The following is a 27,902-nucleotide window of genomic DNA, read 5'->3' as shown; positions in this document are numbered from 1 at the left end:
TGGCTTGTTAGCTTTTTATTCAGTTATTGATAAGAGACCTTATTACACTATAAACTCGTCTTGAAAATAAGAAAATATAGTGTCTTGCAAACGTATTCAGACCTTTGCAATTTAGCATATGGTAAACTTAGATTTTTAGATGGCTTTTTGATAAAACTAATAAAATGATTAATTCTTAAATTTAGCAGTAAGCTTTTAAAGCAATACACGACTTTGGATTTAGAATGGTAATTAATGTTTGTACATTATATATATGGTGTATTACAAATACACAAGTGACCAAGATGAGTTTTTTATGTTTGGTTAATTGGCTGTTCAGAAAATAAAGTGAATTAAATTATTTTACTGATTTACTGATAATCAACCACTGCCACAAAATTGCAGAATTGTTACTCTCGCACCAGTAACAGAGCACTTGAACTCGGAAGACGGTGTCACTGGAGGTCAAAGTCACCTTGCATGATCACCCGAAAAAACAAGGCGCTACAGCATACAGTATCTTGGGAACGAAAGAGGCACATACACTATTTCAACAGCACAAACCGGCAAAAACGCAGCACTAAGGGTTGAGATCAGTCTGGTTCCCCTATGAAATTGTAGGGGAGCTGGGCAAGGTCACACCCTGAAAAAGAAGATGTTATATCTTAGGAACAAAAGCAGCTGGGAAGTTACTTTCAACGGCACAAATTGGCACAAACTCAGTACTAACGAATTAGACCAGTCCAGTTCCCCTAAAATGTTGAAGGGGACTGAGTGACATCACAACCCTGAAAAAACAAGGCACTATATCTCGGAAACGAAAGCAGCACAACCACTACTTTCAATGGCACAAATTATGAAACCCACCTCATTCCTTAGGGCTATTTTTGTGCTCTCTGTAGGGGGGCCAACTTAACAGAGCTCTCAAATGCTCTACACGTCCCATAAAGCTTTCTGGTAGCTCCACCTGGCGGTTTTACAAAGAACTGTAGTCACATTACTGAAAATATCTTAAATGCTGAGGACACCCACAGTCTACTGCAACCTCATGCAGTCGCTCAACTGCAAACTACTGCAGTATCCCTTGGATGGCTAATATTGAGACACACAATGGCACATACAGCAGCACCAGCAACCATAGTTGTAAAACTATGATGTAAGGTGTGAGTGGGCTAGGCTGAAGTAATAGGTTTTTAGTCTGGATTTAAATCCTGAGATTGACTCGGCATCCCATACTGTATGTAGACTGGCAGAGTATTACATAAATTAGGGGCCCTGTAGCTAAAGGCTTTAGCACCAGCTGTTTTTTTATTAATATGTGGAATAAGAAGAAGACCTGTGTTCTGTGATCTAAGTGGGCGACTTGGATTGTACACATTAAATAGACAGGTGTCTGACCTCTGAGAGCTTTATAAGTAAGCAAAATTATTTTGAAGTCTGCACTGAACCTAACAGGAAGCCAATGGAGATAGCTAAATATAGGTGTTATGTGGTCGTACTGTACTTTCTACTCCTGGTAACAATTCTAGCTGCCACGTTTTGAATCGCTGTAAGGTGCATTAACATGACAGTTAAATGAGAGCCTTGTGTCTAAGATGATGCCTAAATTATGTGCCAAATCTCTGAGGCAAAATTTTTAACCCTAAGAGTTGAGTGCAGGGGTTATAGCAGTCCTATATGCACTGTTGTCTCCATACAACAGAACCTCAGTTTTATCAGAGTTGAGTGACAAAAAGTTTTGTTATTACTTTTCTTATTAATATTATTTAAATATAGGACAAACTGTGATATAGAAAAATGATTAAAATGCCAGTGTAGTGTAGGAGTTTTGTGAATTTATTGGGACAATTATTAATTATAACAGTAAATTACATGGTGGTTCTTTTGGCTATTAGGAATCAATCATCAGATACACACACACGGGTTCAAATACACCAAATAAATTCATTCGTACATCAAATTGTGTATATAAAAACATATAGCAGTCTGGCTGGATATAGATGACAGATATTATTGTGAGGGTTACCAAGATACAGAATATATCACAATCGCGAAGTGATGCAAAACAAAGAATATGCATACCCGGGAATTGATCTAGGCTCTAACTGACCGTCCTACATGCATAGGGGCACCCCTTCAATTTACAATCCTATCCTCAAGTGGTATAATCAAACAGCAGCATTAACGGAACCTTGTATATATATCCCACACACACACACACGCACACAGGTTAAGAAACATTTACCTAGGCTTCTGAACACCAATATGCCATGGTGGACACACACAAAAAACAATCAGTGCCTACCTCTGTTGTGAGGTTTTGGCCTTCTAGCCCAGATGCAGGCTTCAGGGTTTGGAATTGAATATGGCAATAATCTTGTCACTGTCTAGAGAGTTGGCAAATTCCAGTTCAAATGAAAGCTAGTTTGCAAAGATCTCTCATATGAGGAGCTAAAGAAAAGCTACAAGAGTTCATTTTCACAGTTCTAAGTATTTCATATGGCTGCTTTTAGATTGCTTTTAGACAGTAGTTTTACGAGTTACTCTGAAGTTAATATTTTATTGCAAAACACAATGAACACAACGCAAAACGCAAGATTCAAAATCCATATTAAAATACCATGGAGGGTTTACCTTGCCTTTAAATAATCAGCGGACTTTGCATAACATACCAGAAGAAACTGCACATACAGATGCAGCCATTCAAAATGCGCGGTACAAACCCGCGGTACGGTAACCTACTCACAAGCCACTTACCACAAGTAAGTGATTGGCTGGCCAAAATGACAGACAGGGGCACTCGTGGTGCATTGGTTGGTAGTGAAAAGATTTAATCAATTAATCTCTTTACTGTGCACATTTTAATCCGCTTAGTTTTGAATATTTATATGGAATTTTACCACTAAAGGGAAATTTTAGTAGCTGAGTATAAAAAGAAAAGGAGCATAACGCATCTGAAGGTCATAAACGATATTAATTTAGGAACATAAACATTACTGTATACACGTAAACTGTACTGTGTATGGCTGGTCTTGGTAGTTTAAAGAAAAAATACACACCAGTCTTCCATTTCTCCCTAACATTTTAAGCATGAAAGTTTTATGAAATGGTACCCAAATATGAGATTGCTGTATAGAATGAATTTTAATTTAAAAAAAATTATTTGACACGAAAATCAAGCTGTTTACATCTTCCACCTGAGAACAGTCACCCGTTGCTACCCTACTCAGAAACACAGCCACTAACTAGCAAAGAGAGGACATTAGCTAGCCAATATGATAAAGAAATAAAGTATTATTTTGTTTATTTCTTTTGCACATTTATTTGAACATTTCCATCGATTGTACAAGCACTTGGAAACTGTCCAATCCCTAGTTCATCAGGCATTTTCTTTTACGCTGCGGGCATTCTCCCGGTCTGGCGTTGTTCTGTGTCTTCTAGTATATAATGCCAGCGAACTCTTGTTTTTATGTCCACTATAACAGACAATCTCCTTTGCTTTTAACCAAGCGTTTAATAATTTCCTAAAATGAAAATGATTTACTTTATTTCCCTCATGGGATCAATAAAAGTATCTTTCATCTGTGTAAACTATGGGACAGAATTCTGGGGTCTCCCCATACCAGAGATTATGGTAGGGCTTCAGAATGGTGATTGGCTGACACCATCTGACACCCCTCTGATTGGAGAAAAAAGACATGCTGGTTTGCTAAAAGTACATACTGTACCAGGGAGAGGATTTATTTCTATTTGAAACGTGTATTTTAAACGTTTAAGAAGTAAAAACCTTACAGCGTACACAGATTTCTAAACTGATCAGGATTGTTATCTTTGTCTTATGCATAATAATGTTCACCACTCTGTCCAGCAAATTAATAATAAACGTTATTTAGTATAGCGTTTTAAACGAATAAGTAATTAGATTGCTCATAAACCTAATAACTTATTCTACATAAACACAGCGTAATTGCTCTCTGAAAATGTTTTTTCTTTTTATTTAGGCTCAGATTTCAACTATAGATCGTATTATTATAAACTTTCTTGGAAAAATGTCTATTATGTAAACCATGTTTGCTATTAATTTATTTAGGGCTAGAATATGTTCATTGTCTTCCAATCGAGTCGAGTTGACATTAGAAGCTTGCCAGACTATTACACCAACGCATTAGCATGTTAAAGCGATTTCATTGAGGAGCCTAGCTTTCTTAACTAGTAAGTACTGTACTCCTTGGTTTTGGAGGGGGGAGGTGTCTTTCGCTGGAAATCTCGCCCCCTTCTACTTTGAAAATATCTGTGAAACCGGTTTAATTCGTCACAGCCAGCACTCCTGCAGAGAGGGGGGTTGTACTCGTTAATGTCTAAGCCAGAACACATCTTTATATCTCATTTTGTATTTCTATAAAAAAAATAGTTTGCCCAGCCTAACACTATTGTTCTTATTGTTTTTATCCTATAAAGCGCTTTGAGGAGCACAGCTTTCTCACCACTTAGATTACTTTTTGATACCATCTTTACACAAAGCAGAAACTTCTTGTATTTTCCGATGATATACAAGTGGAAAGATTACAGATTTTAATCATCTTTTTTCTGAACCAGGGAAAATCTGATCATGTTTCTCTATAACAATAATAAAAAACTTTATTTTACATATCACCTTTAAAAGTGGCATCTCAAAGCAATACAGTAGATGTAAACCACAGATTACAAAGTAAATACCCAGACAAACGCAAACGCGTTTTTAATAAAATGCTTTTATTCATTCAGCAGAGAGAGAGCATAAAACTTGGGCGTAACAGCTGTTCCTTTTTCTGATCACTCGCTCTATGGATAAACGTCTCGCCTGCCCTGTTCTTTGTTTTCCTAATTTGCTGATTATCCACTCCTGCCCTCACACCTAAAGAAGACTATTTTAAATTTCTTTGCGTGGTCCATTGTGCAATTAACCCTTGTATGTGCTGTCCTTAAGGTGATATCACATAAAGGTGATATGTAAAATAATGTTTTTTATTATTGTTATAGAGAAACATGATCAGATTTCCCCAGTTCAGAAAAAAAGATCAAAAGTATACTAGTTTGTCAATAGTATACTTTTAATACAGTCTTTGCTGTGCTCTTGAGATCCTTGTGATATTTCGAGCTCTGGTTGAATAAGTGTCGCAGTTTAAATCTCTCTCTCTCTCTCAATTCAATTCAAGGTGTTTTATTAGCATGACAGATGGGTACAATCAGTGTTGGGTATTTACTTTGTTTTGAGATGCCACTTTTAAAGGTGATATATAAAATCAAGGCTTTAACTTGCTTTTACTACACAAGTCTGAGTTCTTGTGTCTGTCCTATCCGAACCCGAAAGTATCACAATATGTATCTTTATAGCAGGTGGTGTACAGCTTTTTAGTATAGATTACACTTTTCTAAAATGTATTTAAGAAATAAAAACGATTATAATCTAATCTTTCCACATTTGATCCCAAGATCCCAAGAAAAATAAATCTAAACGGGGAGAAAGCTATGCTGAAAGTTTATTAAGATACTTAGAAGACAAAGATATCAATTTATGTTGCATTTGTCTGATTGTGAATCAAAAAACACATATTGTAACGCCTAGGTGACTATTCATTGTTATTAAAATGACTTAAATTCAATCATGTTGTGATATTTAGAAATATACATTTGTTTGGTGCGAGTGAAGTTATATTTAATCTCTGAGCCATACTGATTCTTACGGAAGCCAGGGAGTAAAAAAAAAACACACTATGGTATTCTCTCCGATGCAGTGCAGTTAAAAACATATCTCTGATGCTGTTCCTAAATGAATATCGTTTATGACCATCAGATGCTTTATGCTCCTTTTCTTTTTTCCAGTGGATTGAACAGGAAGAGCCATTTCATGATGAAACAACAGTGGCTCTGGAACAGTTTTCAACCATGTCGTTTTATAAAAAGGGGAGATATGTACGCGTTACTGAAGCTAAAAGTTTAGCCTTTGTCACCAATGTAACCACTAAATAAAGACATATAGAAGTTACAGACTGTATATGGCTGGTATTGGTAGTTCAAAGAAAAAATACACGCCAGTATTCCACTTTCTCCCTAAACATTTTAAGCATCAGAGTCTTACATGTGGTTATTTCGGAAACATTTGTACGTGCTCCTTCTGACCATGTTACTGTTTATTGTTACTGACCATATTAAGTTTAAGTGCCTGTCCATGGGGGGTGGACCGTCCTTCATTAGAAGGTTAGTCTGTTCTACTCTGAGAATGTAGAGGGGGTGGAAAGTAATTCCGTGTCGCATTAACAAACCTCTTCAGTTTATTCCGCCAGACAGTACATGCATATAATTATATCGTTATTAATTTGTTTAGATACACAATTCCATATTATATTCCCTGTTAATCAAATTCTAAAAGTATGCATTTGTTAGATAACAAGCAAATTCACAGAAAAGGTTAAAAGACTATCACTTTTCACAAAGTATATAATCCTAATATAAGTCTAAATCCTAATATAAGTCTAAACAGTATCAGCTTTATTTACGGGTTGCAATTTAAAAAAAGTCAAAAACCGCACTCTAAATGCAATTTAGAGCTTTCTGGCAAGAGGAGACACCCAAATTAATAATGTAACATGCCACTGTTTGTGGATGAACAAGGTTATACTTGTTCCCCGGCGGAACACATTCCATAAGAATCAGCGCTTTTATATATTGCTTTTAAAGGTGGCTTCTCAAAACGCTTTACAGGATAAAAACAACAATAACAGCAACAACAACAACAGTATTGTATTTCATTGCACTTTGACAGATTGTCCTTAAATCAATTGTTGACTTTTCTCTCTTTACTACTGAACTTGTTTGGATTGACTGAGCTCCGTTCTGTACCACACAATGATCCCCCCAGAGTCCCTGCCCCGGGTGATTTGTTTTTTTTTGACAAAGGATAAAAAACTCTCTCTCTCGCTTGCCCTCCCCCCCCGTGTATTGTCTGTTTTTTTGTGCTGTCCTTTGACAAAACAAGGCTCACCAGATAATGTGAATCGAAACCTGTTTTTCTAGCTTTTAAAGTTGTGCGATGTGTAAGCGGGAACACATCATTTTATCTTACATATGAAAAATACATAATATAGCTCCCAAACAAACGCAAACGTGTTTTTAATAAAATGCTTTTATTCACTCATAATCCGACAATTTCAGGAAGACTAAGGGAGGACTAAGGGAATTGTCATCTGTTGTTGAATAAAGTACTAAAAATAAGATACACTCTACAGACATTCACAACAGCGACTGTCAAAAGATAGGACACAGCGGCTCAAACACCTGCTGAATGGAAAGGGGCACTTTAATGTTCTTTATGGCTAATACTAAAGCCAATACTTTAATATTCTTTTCTGTATGTTTAACAATAGTGGGTACTGGCCTAATTTGGCCCTGCTCCCATTGTTAGGTGTTAATGTGTTGTTGTTAAGAGTGAATTTGTACCTGTTTCCCTGAGGTCTGGCTTTTTTTCTGGAAAACCATAACTCTGGTCTTGTCCAGATTGACTGTCAGCGCCCAGGTCTGACAGTGCTTCTCCAGCATTGCCAGGTTCTGCCGCAGCCTCTGTTCTGTGGGCGACAGCAGGACCAGGTCGTGAATTAATGCAGATCAGTAAATCAGGGTACAAATCAATTATTGCGCCCAGCTCCTCAATGGGCTTTGACGTGCTAATGCATTGGTTTAACAGTCCGGGTGTGGCAATGTTTTTTATTATTGTTATAGAGAAACATGATCAGATTTTCCCCAGTTCAGAAAAAAAGATCTAAAGTATACTAGTTTGTCAGTCTTCTCATCCCCTCTCTGCTAAATGGCTTTTGAATAGAGTCACATGAAGAGAGAGGTGAAACAGCTCTACACAGCCCTGTCGCAGTACACGAATATAATTATATCTTATTAATTTCTTTAGATACGCGATTCTTTTAATACAGTCTTTGCTGTGCTCTTGGGGATCCTTGTGATATTTCAAGCTCTGGTTGAATATAAAGTGTCGCAGTTTAAATAATTTTCGTAGTTAGAAATTATGGAACGCTCTGTTAAAAGCAAGGGAGTTTTTATGTCCGTTTCAGTTTTTTTGCAACATGGATATAATTATATCGTTATTAATTTCTTTAGATACGCGATTCTATATTATATTCCCTTTTAATCAAATTCTAAAAGTATGCTTGTTGACTCCGGTATCACGTTAGTTAAAGACTTTGATGCTTTAAATGTTTAGGGAGAAATGGAATACTGGTGTGTATGTTTTCTTTAAAGTACCAAGACCAGCCATATACTGAATGTTTAAGTTCCAAAATTAATATCGTTTATGGCCTTCACACACGTTGCAGTATGCTCCTATTCTTTTTATGCTCAGGTACGTAGATTTCCCTTCAGTGGTAAAATTCCATATAAATATTCAATACTTAAACGGGCACAGTTAAGACATTAAATATACATATACATACTGTATACAGTACAGTTTGCATATGGTAATATGTTTATCTTCCTAAATCAATCTCTTTAATGAGCATGTGAAAGGCATGGTGAATCGATTCTCAAAAATTACTGTACTTTGCATGATTGGAAACAAATGCGTGATTGTGAAAAGTGTTACTTTTACAGAGACGGTCAATGAAAAAAGGAATGTGGACCAGGGCAATACTTTGAGTTTACAGCTTGTCCAAGGTCATTCATTATTAATACTATTAGTAATATCTTCATTAAAGACTTTGATGGCGACAGCTCAAACATGAGAGGTTGAGCTTTATTAGCTCCACCTTGCAGAAATTCCGGGTACTATTATTTTGCTTGTAGTATTATAGGAGAATTTACGGTACCTAGCGGTATTTACCGTGGTAGACTGCGTAAAGCGCACCGCAAAATAATGCGGTATCGCCCACGCATTTTGAATGGCTGCATCTGTACATATGGGTTTCAGAGGTTGGAGTAAATGTATTGCCCCAAGGGTACCATCGAGTGAGGTGACATGAGAATAGAAACTGCGAAGGTATTGAAATACTAAGTTCTGACGATCTTGTTTGATCCTTCATGATGCTTTTAAACTTGTATGAAACCCACAAAATTAGTATTCTATTTTCAATGCCAAAAGACAACTAATTTGGAAATTCATGACTTACTTGACAACTTGACACAGACTTGACACCGAATTGGTATAGTCGCATTACAGTGGTAACCAATTTATCGTACCTTTCATTGCAAGAATGGTCTGCTAATAAATGCGTCAAATTCATACTTTGGGTGTATTTTAGCTCTGTAAACGTCATTCACTTAAAAATACTGCAGGGCATTTAGAGGTGATATGAATAGTTATCTGTAAAATGCACACTCGATCTATCCATCAATACTATCTTAATGTTATTCATGCATTCCAAAACTTAATTTTTGTAATTTGAAATTTGTTTATAGGATACATTTTAGAACCTCTTCATGCTTAACTCCTACAGGTTGAGCATGTATCGAGCTGCTACAAGCAAACATGTGCACTGCCCCTTGTGTTCCAGAAACACTTGTATTCGGGAAGCTAGGATGAACTTCTTAGAACCCAAGATGCATGTAGCATCTCATGTGTCTTATTTCTTTTGGGACTGGTTTGGTCATCTACACACGGCTTTTTGAAAAACGTAGATATACAGTATGCGTTTGTTGTGCCATGTTGGCTAATAAACCAAAAACCTATCGCTAGATAGATCTAAGAGCATCTGACCACAACAATAGCCAATTAGGCTATGACCAGGCATGCACCGCCCCACCACATTTACATAATTTTCTTATTGGTCACAAAAGATACATCGAGCTAAAAGCAAATTACATACAATGAAAAAATAAAACGCATATCATTAATATGCAAATCATGTAACACAAACAAGGAAAAAAATCTTAAATTACTTTGGACTGATTGGGTAGGCCTAGGATCGATCGGGGTGCGCCTGAGCACACCCAGGCCAACCCAGGCCCACCTGTGGCTACGCCCCTGTAGAGCACTAGCAGTCACATGATTGTCAGACAGCCCAGTTGCTCAAATGAGTCTAAAGGAGTGTGAAGGTGCATGGAGGAGCAATCTCGGAGCTCGGAGCAAAGCCTTTTAACTGGAGGAAAATACGGTTGGTGATTGGTCGAGAGGTTACTGGGTAGTTTGGGTTTCCACGCCCTGCAGGTTCCTGATTGGTTGGTCAACTTGAGGACAGATTAACCATGACCTCTGACTCTAGAACCATGATCCAGATGTGCTTAGAATCTCACTAGACAACCAGGCGCCAAGACTGAGCATCTATCATGATACTGTAGCTAGTTGCATCCCAATCCTGGGAACTGTTCCTTATCAGGAAAACAAACATTCCTAAAAGAGTGCGCCAACATGAATGGCTTCTCTGTGGATCGGATCACAGAGATGGGAGAGAGGGGCCTCACATGTGAGGGAATTTACTAAAAGGTTTTATTAAAAGTTCATATTATATCTTGTTAACTATGTATCTTTATACTTATATTTTAATAAATCCGTCTCAGGATATCTAGTCTCAAAAGATAACATAGCCACATGATGTCTTTACACACAGCTGACATAGTTCTCAGGGAAATGACCAAGTGACATCTCCTGGAATGGTCTATTCAGCAAAAGTCACGCAAGCCAGCAGTTAAGAATATATACTCTATGTAATGGTCAGCTTTTTAGAACGACCATATATAGCCATAAGGCAAACAGAGAGTCATGTGGGAGTGTATTGTATTGTTTGTTCACTATATAAAAGTGCACTGTAAACATTGGTTTGTAAGTCTTGTGCCGCACAACGCAAGACTCCAATATGCATATGAAATAAAGACGACCTTCAACACACAAACTCTCAGTGAGGGCCTTTTTCTGAGAAAAGCACAGCAACACTTAATTCTGTCTTAATAATATTAATAAGTATTGCTGCTACAGTAGTATACTTATTATTTATTTTATTATTATTATTATAGACTATTATTTTATTATATGAGAAAGAGTCTTATCCCCAAACTTCCCAAAAAACGCTGGGAATTAAAACTGGACCCCTCAGTGTGTTTGTCGAAAACCACTGAACCAAAGCAACACTCTGCTAGGATGAGCTAAATAACAACTATAAGAGTTGCATCTTCCATTGCATTTTAAATAAGTATTATACAATATAAATTAAAAAAACAACAATTAAAATGAATGTTGTTATAATTGCTTGCAGATGAAGAAAAACTAAAAGTACAATAATTCATTTTCATTTCCAGGTGTTTTGAAATAAAATCATAAAAATGCTGAATGAAATCTTACGTAACATTACTAACACACTAAAAATTAGCATATAATAAATCAATAAATACATCATACAAGTACTTATATAACTAAAATAAATTTTTGTTCAAGTAAATGTTGTTTATTTCTTCGGTTTTCAAGTATTTGTCGGAAATGTTTATAAAAAACATTAATTATTTCCCAAAATATCCACAGCAAGTGAGAGAGTTGTGATAAAGAAAATGTTGATGAAGAAGGTGGAATACTGTTGTGTTTATTTTTTATTTTCAACTACCACTGCCAGCTAAACAAATCTTCATATATTTATATAAATAAATTATTATGACATTCAGAAAATTGTTTTTATTTTAGGCAACCAAATTTTCCCTCTAGTTACATTATTCCAAATTAATATTCCATAATAAACAAATTAAATGAATCTAATGTTTTCACTAATATCTAATACCTGGTGCAACCTATTGTTATTCTTTGGCCATTGAAAATTTGTTTGACTGTGTGACTGACCACACAGCAGTATGGCAAAATCACTTTACCACAACATTTTGAGATGTTTTACACTCTAAGTGGCTGCATCAGTATATCAGGTGGATTATGCAATATTTCTAAAGAACATGGATGGAGAATGTTAGTGGAATGTAAGTCAGTGAACAGGTGGCAAAAACAACTGCCAGACTTTAGCTTGCTTAAGATGGACGCTTTTTAGTGGGCTGTGTAAGAAACTTTTGTAACCTGGAAAAAGTAGCTCGAGGTGAAATTCACAGATTTGGAAGTTCTGTTGTAACAGAAAGAATAAGGTTCTTGATCACGAGATGAAGTAAAACAGATGAGTTTATTGCATGCAAGGAACAATAAAGCCGAAGTCTTGTTTCCCGCAAGAAACAACAAAACCGAAGTATTGTTCGATGTGCCAGTACAAACTTTTAGGTTATATAGTCCTTGCTTGCTGCTTCAGACGTCATTCGATTTTATGGTAAGGGGGGGTCATGGTATTTGGCCAGTTCAGAGGCCCTGGCCAAATGGTCAGTTTAAGATTATGCCCCCAGGAGGTTCCTTGCTCGCATCTGGAATCCTTATCAGTTAACCTCCTTTCCTGCCGTAAACCCCTGTTGCTTAGAAGTCTAATTTTCAGGCAGAACTGACTTAAGTTATTAACCCTTTTAATATCTTGTCTCTTACTTTAGATGGAATGGGTCATAAAATTACAGCCAGCTGCAAATTGCTCAAATTGATGAAAAGGATTCCGTGAAGAACCCTACTGAAGGAGAAATATCAGCTATGTTCCTGGGTAGATGCTTGGGTAAGTAAATGAGGGCATACTACACCAGTTGGACGCCAATGGAGGGAAGTTAAAAGGGTAAGAAACCTGGGCCAACAAAGCATTGGGGATATGGCGGATGCAAATGAGACGCCTGAACCCAGTGCAAACGAATGCCATGCACTTGCACCCTTTAGGGCATTGAAGAAATTAGTGAAGTTTGGGGTACAGCGTAAAATAAGTATTGCAGAAAGGGGAGAGATGAAACAAAGAAGATAGTTTTGAACTAGTTGCAGACTGTAGATGTTCAACCAGAAATCCAGACAAAAATGGTTAAGTGACAGGGGAGGTGACTACAGATTTTCCAGAGGTCTTTGGAGAGCTGATCAGGAGGACTGGAAGAAAAGAGCAGACAACTTGGCAGGTGCAGAAAGATGTTTTTTTTTCCATTGAGAATGAATTTAAGGTAGGAGATCTGCTTGTTTGAAAGGAAGTGAGAAAGTAACTCCTGTCCTGGCATGGAGGAGGCCATTGTGAAAAAGATAAGGTTTTAGCAATTCTGAGTGTGAGATATATTCAACTGTGACTTGCATAAGTTGACTTGCATTTTGATCTCCTTTAAATTCAGTTCAACAGAACCATTTGTCACAAGGAGAATATCTTCCAATTAAAGGAAACCTGGAAGCTAAGAAACATCTAAAATTTAAAATTTATAAAATTATCATTCTATGTAACCAACATCTACAATGAACAGTGTCAGACTGTTTTTCCATTCCAGACAAGTAAAAGATTATTATGCTTTTCTAAACACTTAATTCTTAGTGGGATAATAGCCTTCCTGCTACAGGGGTACGTGAGAGGTCAAATAATTCATTCACTCTTGTTGTGAACATTTAAAGACTAGAATCTGAGATTATGTGCACATAATCTGGTATAAGTATTATTATAGTTCTACAAATGTCAAATATATATTGAAAAATATTTACCTGAATATTGGTATATCTAAAAATAAAAGAAAAAAAGTTATGTATCTTATTGCTCCAGTATTTCCACACAGTGTAAAGATTGATTTTGCATATTATTTGCATTGATTATATCTTATTGCTCTATAGTCAAAACTACAAATAGAGTAAGAGCAAATTCCAAGAAGTACTCCCAAAAAGTAAATTGGGGGTGGGGCAGCATGAGTACATATTTGCCTTTATGTTATAAACTGCTGACAAAAATAACGGGAACTGTGTGATGAAATAAAACAAGTACAATAGTTACTAATAATATACTGTAAATATAACCTTGAAACACTTTTCTATTTTTTCCTACCCATTCTCAGATTATTTTTATTTTGTTCTCCATACCCTCATATTCCTGCTCTCTCATTAAACACTACAATACTGATCACTGAACATGTCACCCAAAGCCTTTGCAAATTAATAGAGAAATTCACTAATTAAAATAAAGGGAATAGTGCTTTGGACTTGTTTTGCATTGTTAAGTGCCTTGGAGCAACCTTGTTGTGAAAGGTGCTATTTAAAAATAAATTGAATTGAATATTTATTGGGTAATTTAATCAATTGCCCAATACATTTGTTAATGCTGAATTCTCAACTCCTTAAATTTGATACTAAAAATCCAAACTGGTGTGGAAACCTCTTTGCTTGCCGGCAACAGCATGCACAAAAATGTTTAAAAAAGTATTCAGGGGACAGATTGTAGCCTCTGTATTTTTCTGCCACTAAGCAACAGCATGCACCATAAACTATGTACAATTCAGGAATTCACAATACTCATCAATTTTAATAATTGATTAAGCATATCACATGGGCTAAAGTGAATGATAACAAGTTTAGTATTTTGGCTCAAACCCTTATTAATGTAGAGTACAGGTGTGATTAGAATTTGTTATGTTTTGTCTCAATTACCTGACTGTAAGGACATAGATGATGGAATTTCATTTATGTTTGTGAAGAATTTGCTAGGAAACTTCTGCAAATGTGAAAACTGAAGGTGTGAATTCAGTGTTTGAGAAAAGCACCGCCATGTTTAGAAAGGCACATATTTGCTTATGTGCAAATATAGTACCCAAAAAGTCTTAAGCTGTAATTGCTGCCCATTATGCTTCAACCAAGCATTTACTCAGAGGATGAGGCACTAAATTTGTTTTATTTTTAACACTGTTTTTTTTTATATTTAACTTCAGCAATAAACGTGTTAAGTTTCAGGATTCATGATTTCACTAAAACATTATCTTTAAAAATGTGTATATATCTTTTGTTATTTAACAAAATGGAAGACTGTTGAAATGGTACATTTGGAATGCACTGTATTTATACACAGGAGAGCTGAAGTTGGAGAGATTATGGTTTGACCTTATCCTTAACTTTAGTTAAGATAACATAGACTGGTTGATAATAACAGTAAAGGAACCTAATAGTTTCCTTAAGAAAACTATTACTAATAAATAAAGATAAATATACTGCAATACCACACATGGTCTGAAATTGAGAATAGTTTAAAAATTCCAGCATCTACTAGACAGATGAACTGTAAGCTGCTAACATGATCAGGAGCTGCAGAAATTGAGGTGTGTAATACCTCACCTCCTTTCTCATGCAGGGCAAACATTTTTTTAATGGTCACATCACTAGTAGAATTGGCAATTCAAATGAAATTCAGAGTTTTGTAATCATAAATGTGTATACAATATTTCCTGTTATGGTCACTTTTGTTTTTGTTTAACCTAATTTTCCAAGACAGGGAAAGTATTAAATCTCTAGTTGATCATTTTTTCAGTTAACCCAAAAATAACACTAAATGTGTTTGTGTATATGTAAAAAATGTATTCATGCAAAGTAATTAGCTTGCACATAAAGCTTTATTGATTTTTTCCACAACTTCCTTTTTGTGTTTATGCTTTGTTCTAATGAATGAGATTACTTTATTACGTGACTTCTCAGAAATGTGTTTTGCATCCAAACACACACAGAAACTAACAGAAAACTTCCAAATGATACAGATAAACATTCCATGGGCATCATGGTGGTCTGGTGGTTAGCGTTGTTTTGGAGCCCTGGGTTCAGTTATGGTCCTTGAGTGCTACAATATTTGTGTGTTCTGACTATGTTTGTGTGGGTTTCCTCTGGATGTTTTGATTTTCTACCACAGACCAAACACATACTGGTAAGGTAATTCACATCTGGGAAAAAAATTGGCCTTAGGTGGAAGTGTGTCTGTGTGTCTGCACCACGATGAACTGGCATTCAGTGTGTATCCTGCCTTGTACGTATTTCTTGCTCTAGCTCCCGAACAACTCTGAAATAGAAGGAAATGGTTAGAAAAAAGATGGATTGATAACATTATATAACAGACACAAACACATATACAGTATACACAACTCATGTCACTTCCACACCTCCTTCCTGCTTGCCTAACTTTACTGGTTCCCTTCTTTCCAACTCCTCTCTTCTTGACTTTGCATTCATCAGTAAACTGGTTCCCATTCCTAGCACTTTATTTCAATCCTTTTTCACTTTTCCCTGCCCCATTGTCCTCCGTATAATAAATGAATCCTTAAGTACTGGTGTTGTACCAACAGTTCTCAAAACTACTGCCATTTTCCCATGCCAAAAAAGCCAACCATGGCTCTGGACAATCTAAACAACTTTTGCCCCTTTTCCAACTGACCCTTTCTTGCAAAAATTCTAGAATGTGCTTTTATAATTCAGTTAATCACCTCATTGCAAATAACCTTTTCAAACCCCTCAAATCTGTCTTCTGAAAACTTCACAGCACAGACACTGCCCTGGTCAAAGTCACTAACAATCTTCTAATGGCTTCTGATTCTGGTTGTCCTTCAATCCTCATTTTTTTTGGTCTCAGTGGTACGTTCAACACTGTTAACCATGATATCTTACTTTCTTGGCTTGAGACTGTGTTTGGAGTTTATAACACTGCTCTTAAATGTCTTACCTTACTTACAGTATCGTTGTCACTTGGTGGATTTAGGTCTGAAATTGGACTCGTTAAGTATGGTGTTCCTCAAGGCTTGATACAGGGCCGCCTATTTTTCAGCATTTACATGTTTCCACTTGGTCAGCTTTTAATATCACATGACCTTAACTATCACTTATATGGTGCCGATATTCAAATCTACATCCATACCAAACCTAACGCTGATGTGGTTGTTTTCTGTTCTAATTACCTTTACATCTCCAACATAAAAACATGGATGATTCAAAATTTCCCTCATCTAAACTGAAAAGATTGAAGTCATGATTATTGGCACCCCTATCAACCTTAGAAAGCCAATGCTATAACCTATCTGTGGATATTTGGGTGATATTTGGTTCAGGCCTGACATTGCTTGCTGTAAAAACATCATTCTATAACAAAATTTTGCAGCAAAAATTCTGACCAGGTGCAGTGCAAGTGATCACATTATTCCTATCTTGCACTAGCTTCATCTCAGGTTTTGTGCTGACTTCAAAATCCTCATGCTCATCTATAAATTTCTGCATGGGTTAGCAACTCTGTACCTGTCTTAGCTACTATAATCTTACTCCCCACCTTGCAACCTTTGCTCTTCTAATTCTGGTCTCCTATCTGTTCCGTCTTCTCCTGTTATACCCCAAAGCTCTGGAACTCTATCCCTAAGGACATCAGAGAGTCACCTTCCCTAAACTCTTTCAAATCTAGACTCTAAACCATCTTCTTAGCCTTTTCTTGACTGGTTCTGTTATTTACTCCTCTGCTCCTACTCAATTCAGTAACCCCATCTACTGTCTCTTCTCATTGTGTATTTTCATTATTGTTGTTGTCATTCTATAAAGTACTTTCAGAAGCCACCTTTACAGGCACTTTATAATATAAAGCTTATTTATTTTTATAGTACCTTTACACCATTCCTTTAGAAATCCCCACCATTTATCAGAACCTGTGTTTACTCCTACTATCACCTCAAGCCTGCACATGACCCCTTCATTTTTTAGGATAATCCAGTGATGACTCTTGTCCATAAACCTGTACTAATTTATTGTGAACTCATTTATTTAGTTTTTTATTGTCTGTGAAATAACAGAATTCCTCATTCTTTTTAGTCAGAATTGAGCGACTCAAAAACATCTGTTTGAAGATGTCTTTATTCAGGGATAAGAGGATAAACTAGCTTGTATAACTAGTGTAAACATACTCTTAATACAAGTAGTTTAAAACCTTTGCACAAATGGCTGCCCCAAAAACATAATAATAAGAAAACTAATCATTTATAACATGCCATTAGGTAGCATCCTTTGGTTTAACATCAGCTGTGGGACATGATTGGAGATACATATTACTCAAAGGTTTCTCATATAGAGGATTCACTTTGAAACCTTTTTTCCACACTGATATTAATTATTAAATCAAATACAATATAGTGTATAATATTGATTCCATGTTCTTATTTTCTGTTATCACAGGTAGTATCATGAAACTTTTTTATTTGTTGATATAACATGATATCATTAGATGATTTTGATAAGGAACAAGTAATAGGTTTATTGCATGCTGAAAAGAGAAGAAAGAAAACACAATGTTTTGACCGTGGAGCCTTCTTCAGGTGTCAACCTGAAGAAGGCTCCATGGCTGAAACTTTATGCTTTTTTTCCTCTCTTTTCAGCATGGAATAAACCTATTACTTGCTCCTTTGCAGCCTATGCATGCTGATTCAGCTACCCAACTGATGATTTTGATGCATTTGTTTTATGCATAAATATGTGCAGATAAAAGCCTAGCTACCGTGTGGAAGATTTGCATGAAAAAACACTTTGGTGCTGTTATGAAAACCACTGTAGAACTGCTGTACAACTCTTTTCATTTTCAGTGCATGAAAAGACCAGGACAGACTCTGAAGAGTGATGCAAATGGTCAAAATGACAGTTGGCCAATTTCCTTTGTTTTTAGGTAAGCAAATTTTCCCAATCACAATTTAGCATTTTTAGTGGAATATTTTGATCAAGATTTGTCTAGTTTACAAGTCATGTGACAGTAGTAATGTGAGCATCTTCATTCATGAAAGCCTCTGTCTTCTGACAATTTTATTTTTCTTTGTTTTATACAAAGTTGTGATATCAGTTTTTATCTTTAGTTTCAAATAGATGACTTTAAGTTCATTTTACATGTAAAATAAGTTTGATGTGTTTGAGGATGTTTATACAGTAAGAATAGAGGACAAGGAGGCTAAGACCCTCATGCAAAGTGAGGGGTGAACCAAGCGGTATATGCAAAGGCAGAGATGGGCTGGATGTATGAGAAGAAATGTAAAAAGAGACGGATTTGTGTCTGAAATTTGAATTTGTGAATGGCTTTGAAAAGTGATATTGGAAATTGTTATGATTAAGAATAGTTGGGATGAAAGTGGCTTGATTGTTGTCATCCCTCCCAAATTTCATTTACTTTAATAGTAAAGTTATTCGTGTAAAATGTTATTCCTTTATATTGTATGTGTATATACTGTATAATTATGTTGTTACCTGATTAGTTATACATAAAGTATAATTAATAAATATTTCTATTTTCCTTTACATAGATCCAATGAAATTAGCTAATTATAATTTGAAAACTAAGCTAAATAAGCATATAATCACTTTAATATCATTCATCACAAAATATATTATTTGATGTACAATTAAAACATGAATAACACCAAAGTAAAATATTATTATATTAAAATGTTTTAAAGTGTATCACAATGGAGCGGTACATTAAACTTTACAGGTTATAGCGAATGAAATAAAAAAGTACAGTACACATTAATGATAAACAACTGTAGAGTTGTGATGCTTGGACTTCTCTGATATCTGTTTATTTAGCTGCAATCTTTTTTCTGCTTACATGGATTAAACAAATGTACTGTATATCATGATAATAATGTTCAATAATGCCCTATACTTAGTGCATATGAGTTAATAATGTTTAAAGGTTCCTTAACAGGTTGCTAATTTGATGTTTCAATTTAAATTCACCAATATTTAGCACTGTCTTGGTAAAATTGTACTTTTCATTTGTGTCTGTATACTGTACGTGTATCTGTTTTCCTCAGAGAAAAATGATTACCTCAACAATAGTTGACCTATTAATCTTGATTTAAACAATTGATTGATATCACACAATTTGAATTGCATATTTATTAATTGACATACAAACATCAGTGTAGGTGTTGATCCTCACAATCCCATCTCTTCCACACGCCTATAACAAGAGGTCAGTACCCTTCTGCCACCCTGTACATCACATTCAGGGTAAAGGCCCCTTTACTACACCCCTACTCCCTGGTTCTCACACTTTAAAAAAAAACACATTTTACAATCACAAAATGTACATTTTACATCTGCACCTCCAACTACACTGTCTTCACCACATATCTATATAGCCTCTTGATATCTTGTGTTGCCAGGGTGTGGGCTCCTCTACCACTCCCCTACACTCTGTATTCACTCAATTCATCAGCTCATAATTAAACAGGACATTTCAGGCAGCCCATAATGAGAACAGGCTGTGTTTTTAAATTCAACAGAATTGTTGCTCTTAAGTTGTCCCTTCTGTGATAATCATAAACGCTCTGGGGTATTTTCACTATTGCACTTATTGTAAATACACAACCCAATACATTTTCTCCACTAGCGTGCTGTCTTTCTCACAGAAACTGCAACCTCCTGCCTTCTGATATAAATTGACTGCTATGCTACACAGTCCTACAGCTAGAGGCTTTGCACCCCTAACTATCACACCCTGCATTACATCACAGTATTCAGAAATTGCTTTTTGATTGTTCACTAAAAATGAGTATTAGAAACCTTTAAAAAATATTTAAAAAAACTATTTCCAAATGCCTCAATAACTTATCATTGATATATGTTGGCACCCCAAATGCCTAACAGCACATGCCTACAATATATTCTTCAGTAGGTTGGTCACATTCTAATTATGACAAAACAAGCCAAAGAGACTTAAAGAGACAGTATACATTACGTGGGCAACAACTCTCCTGGCTGAGAAGAACTAAACATAAGAGCTCTCAAAACGCACCTAATTTATGAAGAATGAACCAGAACAGATGCTGCAAGGGGTGGACGGAGAGAAGCTAGAAAATATAGCATAGAAATGTGGGCAGCCTGTAAGTGTTTATAAGTAGAATATCAGAAATACAAGTTTAGAATTCAACCTCCTTCAGAACTTTTGTTTAACAACGTCTTATGGCACAAACAATTTGTTTCCTTGATAAGCTGGGCAAATGGGCCTGATCAGTCACCACCTCGGTTCAATCAGCTTTATGATTAATGAGAAAATGTATTGCATAAGCATCAAAGTCAATCAGTTGTATCACACTCGGTCTTGAATGATTCATTTATAAAAACGCTAAAAATGTCAATCAATATCCTAAATCTACTGTATATACCTTATGTTTCTATAAAATACTGTATACACATATATAAAGTAATAATAATATATTGTAACGCAACGGGGGCTCAGGCGGACGCCCTTGCCGCATCTGGTCGGCCCCTGCACCGTCCGGGGCTCGAACCCGGGACTTCCGCGTCTCTCTGCAGCGACCTAGCCCCGTGAGCTAAAGAGAGATCTCTCTTTAGCTCACGGGGCTAGGTCGCTGCAGAGAGACGCGGAAGTCCCGGGTTCGAGCCTCCAGTCGGGATGGGGCCGACCAGATGCGGCAAGGGCGCCCGCCTGAGCCCCCGTTGCGTTACATTGGTGTCAGAAGCGGGGTGGGATAGCCCTTCGCCGGGGATGGCGATTTAAGCGGGGGAGAGTGTAACGCTTACGGCCGACAAGCACTGTGTGTAAGAGCCGGCGTACCAGAGCGGGTGACGTCACCGCCCTTCCCTGTGATAGCAGGACTACAGCTACTGGGCTGTAGCGAGATCTCTCTTTAGCTCACGGGGCTATGTCCCTGCAGAGAGACGCGGAAGTCCCGGGTTCGAGCCCCAGACGGTGCAGGGGCCGACCAGATGCGTCAAGGGCGCCCGCCTGAGCCCCCGTTGCGTTACAATATTTTGTTTAATATAGTGCCATTAAAGGTAGCTTCTCATAGCGCTTTACAGAATGACAACAACAATAAATTAAAAGAATACACAAGAAAAAAAACAATTACAATATACAGAAGATACCGTGGATGGTGGTACTAAGAAAAGTTGAAGCAGAGGAGTAAAGAATTGAACCAGTTAAGTAAAGGCTCTTCTAAAGAAGAAGTTTTTAGGTCTGGATTTGAAGGAGTTTAGAGAAGGTGACTCTCTGATATCTTTGGGCAGAGAGTTCCAGAGCTTGGGGGCATAACAGGAGAAGGCCTTGTCACCCATACAATGTAGATGGGCTTGGGGGACAGTTAGGAGACCAGAATTAGAAGAGCGAAGGTTGTGAGGTAGGGAGTAGAGCGATAATAGTTCAGACAGGTACTGAGGTGTCAATCCATGCAGAGCCTTAAGTCCACACTGAATTTGACAGGAATGCCAATGCAAAGACTCCAGGATAGGAGTAATGTGAACACTTGCACTAGACTTGGTCAAGATTCTGGCTTCATAATTTTGGACATCCTGTACTGCCAGATACCCCAGTGAGTAGAGCATTATAGTAGTCAAATCGAGAGAACATAAATGTGTTGATCAGCTTTTCAGACACAGTTAGTTATAACATAGGGCATAGTCTAGCGATATGTTTGAGGTGAAAAAAAGATGTTTTGATAATATACTGCACATGTGGGTCGAATGTTAAGACGGAATCGAATATCACCCCAAGGTTTTACAATTTAGACTGAAAGTAATATGTTTCTTTTAATGCTCAGTGTTATTATCGACCTATCTTTATAGACAAGATAAGTATATTTAAACTTCCTGTTTCCACTGGCATCAAATAAACAAGCCAGAACCATAAATGCACCTTTACAGATGCAGCACACCATAAATGCAAATACGCAATTGACCTTTATACAGATAACACTTGAATTAAAATAAGCACAACAAGCACAACATTTCCCAAAGTTACTGCACCAACTCTGTTCTGTGTTTTCATTGGTTACATTAAGCAGGATATAGGGGTGGCCACTTAAGTATTTATATTCACAGTGAGAAACTGTAACATGTCCAGAAGTATGTTTTTAAATTTTCAAATGTTCTCAGAGGGGACTGGTAATCAGAAACAGCATGTTTCATTTAAACATTTCTTTGTGGGAGAGTCACCTACAGTGTGTAAACTTGTGAGTTACTGTCAGCTTGTTTTAAATGCATTAAGAGATTTATTAAATTAATATTTTATTTCAAAACATAAATGCTCAAACTGAAGATTTCTAAGTGTTCTGATCTGTTACAGTAAATGTCAGAAAAAAACTGAAACAAGTTAATTGCATAAGTATTCTGACTTGTGAACTTGATATTTGGAGGAAGCATGTTTGCAAATACATTTTTGGGGCAAGTCTCAACTGGATTTGAACATTTGGGAGCAATATTAACTAGTTAGTTTTGTGTCAGATAAGCTTTGAATTAAGATTTTCTAAATTTATATTCAGTATAATGTAAGTTCATTGATGCAAATTGTGTGGAAATTGAGATGTTATTTTTTTCTTCCATGTAACCACCTTTTGTGGAGTGACTGAGATATTAGTGACTCACACAAATTTCTCACTGAACTTTCTAACTTTTTCAGTTCAGTTCAGTTCAGTTTATTTGTCATATGCAAAAGTGCAATAAAATGCTTATTTGCATGTATGCTCCAATACAAAGACATTAAAGGAAATCACCAAAAAAACATGAACAAAGAACAGCAGCAACAAAAGTTTAAATAACATACAACTGACAAAAAAGGTCAGACAAGCAGTGTGAGAAAAAAACATCAGTGTGAGTCTGTGGTAGGGGTAGAGTTCAGTAATCTGACAGCTTGTGGGAAGAAACTGTCTCTGAATCTGGAAGTTCATGCCTTTATGCTCCTATAATGCTTACCAGAAGGAAGGGGGGAGTAAAGTGAGAAACAAGGATGATTGTTGTCCTTAGCAATACTTCCAACCTTCCTGATACAGCAAATTGTAAACATTTCCACAAAAGAAGGGAGAAGTACTCCAGTGATGGACTGGGGTGACCTGATCATCTCTTGTAATGTCTTCCGGTCAGACAACAAGCTGCTGAGTACCACACATAACCATACTCTTAATAGCGTGTTATGCTCTGTTGTGGGAGCGTGTTGTTTATAGTTAAGAAGATCCTGGGCAGAGTTCCAAAAAGAGAAATTCCTGGGGAAAAGTTTGGAGAATTTAACCACCAAAGTGGTGGTTGAAAGCTGGAATTCACAAACCATAGTCAAAAGTCAAGCCAAGGAGTTAATGTAACGAAAACAGATGAGTTATACAGACACTGAAACCAGGGGCTGAAATCCACAAATCGTAATTTAAAGATGCTAAGTCAAAAGCCTGAAAAACCAAAGTATAGAACACAAACCAGAACTGCAGGAGGTAGCTCTGAATAGGAATACCCAATACTGAGTAGTGAGTGTAGTGCCAGAAGTTCCTAAAATATGGTAAAGCTGAAGGTTTGGTGCTGAACATGTAAGGTGATTGGTTATCTTTTTCGGCAAGGTCTATGGCTTCTTAAGGTAACTGCGGAGGGATTGTGTGAAGCTGAGGCTGTAAGATTACTCCCCCAAGAAATGGTTCCTGACGCCCTAGAGGGATTTTGAGGAAAATCCCGATGAAAGTCCCGAATGAGGGTTGGGTCTGGGATGTCCTTTAGGGTACCCATTCTTCTGGGCCGTAACCCTTCCAGTCAACCAGGTATTGCAGAGAGCTGCGATGCCAGAGAGTGTCCAGAATCTTATTAACAGTGTAAGCAGGAATTCCATCTATGATTCAAGGTGGGGGAGGTCAAGATTGATGAAAGGGGAGAATTATGAAATGGCTTAAGCAAGGAAACATGAAAAGTAGGATGAAGTCTAAGAGTAGGGTGTAAAGCTAGACGGTAAGTAACAGGTGTTATTTGGGCCAAGATAAGGAAAGGACCAATGTAACTGGGACCAAGTTTATGAAAAGACTGCCTCAGTGGGATATATTGGGTAGAAAGCCACACCATTTGTCCTCGCCATACGTGGGGCGCTGCTCGACGAAGTCTATTGGCTGTATGAACTTGTCGGAGGTGAGTCTGAAATTAAGGGTGGTTGGTAGCTGAAGATTTAAGGAGTTATAGGCATACTCAGCCCATGGAAGTAAAAGGCCCACTCATCGTGTGTGGAAGAGATGTAAGCTTGAAGGAAGGTTTGTAAATCTTGATTAATTCGCTCCACCTGGCCATCAGCTTCTGGGTGATATGCCGAAGTCAAAGAAACAGAGGCTCCAAGGGATTTATAAAACACTTTCCAAAACCTAAAGATAAATGGTGGACCCTGGTCTGAGACAGTCCTTAGGGAAGCCATGAAGTCTAAAAACATGTTGGATAAAGAGATCTGCCAGTTTTTAAGCCAAAGGAAGTGAGGTGAGAAGGATGAAAGAATCAGATTTAGAGAATCAATTCATGATGACTAATATGGTAGCAGATCCCTGACTCTATGGGAGATCTGTAATAAAATCCACCAATATATGGGACCATGGATGTTCAAGAATGGGTAAAGGGTGTTAGAGACCAGTAGTTTTCTGGCTGGGAGATTTGACTTGGGCACATATGGGGCATATTTTCTAGTATCCTCTTTTAAGGTAGGCCACCAGAAGTCTCTGGAAATTATTTTGAGGGTTCTTTGGATTCCGTGGTGTCCAGCAAAGCGGGAATCATGACCCCAATGGAGGACTGCAGATCTGACCGGATTGACAATAAAGAGTTTGTCAGGAGGACATTGTGGAGGAATCAGGTGGCCAAACAAAGCATGCCTGACCTCTTCTTTGATGTTCCATCCAATAACTGCTACTGTATAAACCTATTAGACGGGATAATAGGGTCTTTATCCTTTTCTATTTCAGGTGGGTCATATAGCTGAGGATGAGCATTCAGCCTTGACATTCTTGGAACCAGATGTAATAAATGTAATAGATAGATGTAATATGTAATGAACAAATAAAAACAGGAAAAAAATAAGGACCATCTGGCTTTGGCGAGAATTTAGTTGTTTCACAGACTGTAGATATTCCAGGCTTTTGTTGTCAGTATACTGTACAGTATATAACAAAATGGTGCTGAGCCCCCTCTAGCCAGTGTCTCCACTCTTTGAGAGCTAGTTTGACAGCAAGAAGTTCCTGATTCCCTACATCATAATTAATTTCAGCTGGTGAAAGCTTTCTAGAAAATAAAGCTCGTGGATGGAGAATTACCTTCTAACTGTGACATTGAGAAAGTACTGCCCTCACTTCATAGGCTGACGCATCTACCTCCACAACGAGGGGTAAAGAAGGATCGGGGTGCTGTAGTAGTGGGGCTGCTGTAAAAGGTGTTTCAGACTAATAAAGGCTGTTTCCGCCTGGGGAGTCCATTTGCCTTGTTTCCGGCCCTTGTGGGTAAGTGCAGTTATGGGAGTGACATCCGAGCTGAAATCCCTGATGAACCGTTTATAAAAATTGGCAAGCCGCAGAAAATGCTGGACTTGTTTAAGATTCTTCTGTGATGGCCATTCTTTGATCTCGACTATCTTGCTCAGATCCATTTCGATCCCCTGAGGAGAAAGAACATATCCTAGGAAATGAGTCATGGAAACATGAAAATACACTTTTCCAGTTTAACATATAATTTGTTCTCAATAATAATAATAGTTGCTTACACTTATATAGCACTTTTCTGGAGACTCCACTCAAAGTGCTTTACAGGTAATGGGGATTCCCCTCCACCACCATCAATGTGCATCCCCACCGGGGTGATGCGACAGCAGCCATAGTGCACCAGAATGCCCACCACACATCAGTGATCAGTGGGAAGGAGAGCAGAGTAATAAAGCCAATTAATAGAGGGAGGTTATTAGGAAGCCATGATTGGTAAATGCCAATGGAAATTTTGGGCAGGACACCGGGGTTACACCCCTACTCTTTTCAAGAAACACCCTGGGATTTTTAATGACCACAGTCATGACCTCAGTTTATATCTCATCTGAAGGACGGTGCCTGTTTATAGTAAAGTGTCCCCGTCACTATACTGGGGCATTAGGACCAACATGGACCGCAGGGTGAGTGCCCCCTGCTGGCCCCACTAACACCACTTCCAGCAGCAACCTTAGTTTTTCCCAGGATGTCTCCTGCTTAACTTCAGTGGGTTGCTAGTTGTGAGTTGCAGAGTGATATGGCTGCTGGCAATAAGATGTGAAAGTACCTCTCTAACATGAACAAAGTGATATTAGACTTAGAAAAAATTAGAATGTCGTCTAAATAAACTAACACAAATTTCTGTATGACATCACGAAAAACATCGTTCATAAAAGTTTGAAAGACTGCAGGAGTGTTAACCAAGGATATGCAAAGCCATAACCAGATATTCATAGTCTCCATGGGTTGTTATAAAAGCAGTTTTCCATACGTCATCTTCCATGATACAAATGAGATTATATGCTCCATGTAAATCTAATTTAGAGACGATAGTGGCACTGTGTATAGATTCAAGTGCTGCCGTAATTAAAGGCAATGGTTATCTATTTTAATAGTTATTTCGTTGAGACCACGGACCACACAATGCAAGCATTGTCTGCTGGCAGTTTCAGCAGCAGTACGGGTGGCAGATCTGAAATAATCTCTCAGATGGACCAGTCTGATGTGTTGGTCCTGCTCTGGTGTGGTCACTAGAGGGCCACCGGATCTTGGTCATCTGTCCTGCCGGTCTGCTGAAACCTTCTCTGCAGTCGGGACACAGTGGAGCAGCTTGCTCAATATTGTCTGGCAATGCTGGCATATGCCAGCATATTCCTTGCTTCTGGTGACATTCAAGGCATTATGGAATTATGGAATTATGGAGTGGCCTTTTTCTTGCAGTGACCTAAGCTTTGAGTTAAGGCCTTTTTAAAGGTGACCTGATCAGGCATTGTCCCCCTTGGACCGCATTGGGTAAAAGTGCACCCAACGAGCTTTTGTGTGATTGGCAAGTTACAATGCTTCACTGCACAAGCTGTATTACTGGTCAGAGGACTTAACACAAATTGACAACTTTAACAAACATGAATACTGTCATAGGTGGGAGTACAAAATCAGTTCAACAGGTTTAATTCAATTCAAATCAAAATACTTTATTCATCCCATTGGGGCAATTTAAGACAAGCCTTTACAACAAGCCTTAAAACGAAATCATATATTTTAAAATTAAATAGATGATTGAGAATAATAAAGTGGTATTAAAAACTGAAAACCAAAGTATAATAACATCTCTGATCATTATTAACAATATTATT

At 37.4% G+C, this 27,902-nt stretch overlaps 1 long non-coding RNA gene across 1 annotated transcript in view; it reads left to right on the top strand.

Moving 5' to 3' along the window:
* The first annotated feature begins 12,463 nt into the window (after positions 1-12,463).
* The window catches only part of LOC138241876 (uncharacterized), a 48,167-nt gene continuing 32,728 nt past the window's right edge, over positions 12,464-27,902 (top strand). The window contains exons 1-2 of the long non-coding RNA XR_011191151.1: positions 12,464-12,572; positions 18,388-18,467. This is a non-coding gene — a long non-coding RNA (uncharacterized lncRNA). The remainder of the gene's footprint in view (positions 12,573-18,387; positions 18,468-27,902) is intronic.

Source organism: Lepisosteus oculatus, chromosome 11, assembly GCF_040954835.1.
Source record: "Lepisosteus oculatus isolate fLepOcu1 chromosome 11, fLepOcu1.hap2, whole genome shotgun sequence".
Lineage (NCBI taxonomy): Eukaryota > Metazoa > Chordata > Actinopteri > Semionotiformes > Lepisosteidae > Lepisosteus > Lepisosteus oculatus.
The sequence above is the reverse complement of the archived record's forward strand: the minus strand, read 5'-3'. Positions and strand labels throughout refer to the sequence as shown.